Source organism: Echinococcus granulosus (genome assembly GCF_000524195.1).
Source record: "Echinococcus granulosus chromosome Unknown EG_S00012, whole genome shotgun sequence".
Taxonomy (NCBI): domain Eukaryota; kingdom Metazoa; phylum Platyhelminthes; class Cestoda; order Cyclophyllidea; family Taeniidae; genus Echinococcus; species Echinococcus granulosus.
In genome coordinates this window covers 523,867-526,251 of record NW_020170392.1, presented here as the reverse complement: position 1 = coordinate 526,251, position 2,385 = coordinate 523,867, and positions in this window count along the sequence as shown.

Here is a 2,385-nt window from a genome sequence, read left to right as displayed (position 1 = left end):
TGCGAGGATTGACTCCTCCGTCCCTCGTGTCTCCTCTCTTCTGAGCTCACCGAGCAATATCATCTTGCTACTAGCCGGCTCTTTCTAGTGTCTGTGCGCTTTTGAATGCGACGTATTTGTGTGCGCCGATCTACTGATTTCTAAAACTTGCTGCTGATCAGATGCCATGCTGTGTTTTTTCTCAGATATCGGCGATTTATGGTTAAGTTATGCACTGAATTAGAAGTTTTATCACAGTTCTCAGCGTATGGTTAAAGTGTAATTGCACGAACTTGAAATACGTACCATGCAGTCGTTTTGGTATCGGTAAGAAAATTTACTAAGTGCGATTTGTACTTTTGCAGTCGGAACCCTTGCCCTTCATAGTGGTGTCGATGTTCTCAGTGGCTGACAGGGTTATTTCCATCCATAGGACTCTAGGCATTGATGTAGTTGGTATCTCCGAAAGTTTTATCTGTAGTTGGCGTTTTAAGGCCAGTACTTGCTTCTAAAGTAAACAGACGTTGGCGTTATTAACACAAAACTGGAAGGAGGTCGTGACTTGGTGCCAGTGAGCGTTTGGATCTGGGAGGCTCTAGCAGCTACCGTACATGTCAGGATGCGTTCTGGCTACGCTTGTTGCTTCAAAAATGGGAACGCTTATCAGACAAATTGGATGCAAGTGGTTCCTTGATGGAGGAATCACTTAAATACGCTTTACCTTATTTCCAATGTAGCCATGGTCAACAAGAGCTGTAGAAGGAATGAGCACCGAAAAAATGTGTGAAAAGAAGCTTCAAAAGCACATTTAGTGGAACTTTAACTATAGTAAATGTATCACTTAAGAATCTGTTCCAGCTACACCTACAGGAGATACACGGTAACCGCGTATGTTCGTGTGGTTTCCTTACAACTGCAGGAAGCTTGCAAAAATATGCTACTCGTTAAAATAATTATCATTGCAATTTGTAAGCCTTACTCACCATGACACAAGCCCACTGCAGAGGCCACATTTAGAGGAGGGTCCGTTACTCGGAACGAAGAAAAAACGCATTTCTAGCCACCTCCGCTTCTATCTCCTCTCCTTATCCGTCCGTCCAGTCTATTTGTCATGTGATTGTCTAACGCTGATTCTAAGGCAAGGTGATAAGCACTTAGAGGAATGCCTCCAGGGTAACGTCGTCACCAAGATGGATGAGAATGAGTCGATGTTGTTTTACATCTCGTTCCTCTTGTACTATAAAATTGGAGATCTCATGGCTAAGCTTTGCAGTGAGCTATGAGGTGGGGTCTGAGGTACGGGTTCCCGACTATCATGCAAGAAGGTGGATGGGGTCAGACTTTCATCCCAATGATTGACTGACTAGTCCCAGGTCCACCTGCTTCAGAGGAGGAGGGGAGGAGGTACTTCTACCAATTCCAAGTTGCATCGTGCCGGAGGGTTAGGTAGTTCTCACTCGTAATTACTCGCATTCGTGTGGAGTGTAGGAAGAGCAGTTGTGTCGCCAGTCCACCACACTTGCACACACGTAGAAGCAGGTGCAGTGTTCTGCGAATGAAGTGATGCCTCCCTCGGGAGGTGGGAGACCAGTGAGTCAATGATGTTGGAATAACTCGTGACATGTCCCTTCGCTTAGCGAAGGCTGCACCACAAATGCCATTCCTCGTCAAAACCTTGTAAACAGTCTAACGATGGCGCATTCGAAGGAAGTGGAATACAAAACAAGGTGATCGTCTGAGGTTAATCGTTCGTCCGTCTGGCCGCCACTCCGCCGTTTGTCATCTGTTAGTGCATGTAGATCACGTCCACTCTCTTGGTTTCCATTCCATGCCTTTGCCTTCAAATTGATGCAGGTGTAGACGAATTGCTTCGCCATCTGCCCCACAAGGCACTACTGAATGTTGACTTTGTCAATTTTTACTTATCCCATGTCACTAGACACCTGGCATCCGCTTCTCGATGTGTTATTTCCAGTCGGATCAACTGGGTAGTAGTGACACGTAATGGTTCATGGTGAAGAATGGAGAGCCTTTCCTCCTTAGCGTGTGGACCTACATTTAAGTTGGATGATCCATCAGCACAATCGGATTGTTGAAGTCTTTTCTGGTTAACAAGCTCTACTACCGCTTAACCGTGGTGAAGAAAAAGAAGGAGAGGTGTGGAGCACCTCCCGCAGATGTCACAAACGAAGGTACAGGAGAAGGTGCCGCAGCTCTGAAACTGAGTGGAACCTAATGAGTTTGTAGAGCAGAGAAGCTGGAATCCTGCTTATAAGGTTGAAACGACCGAGGTCTCATGAACTGAGGGGAGGGGGAGGTACAGAATGGTAGGGTGAGGAGGAGGGGAAGGAGCCCTGTACCGATGAGTTGATTCACGTAGCGTATATTTCAGCGTTTTTTTGAATG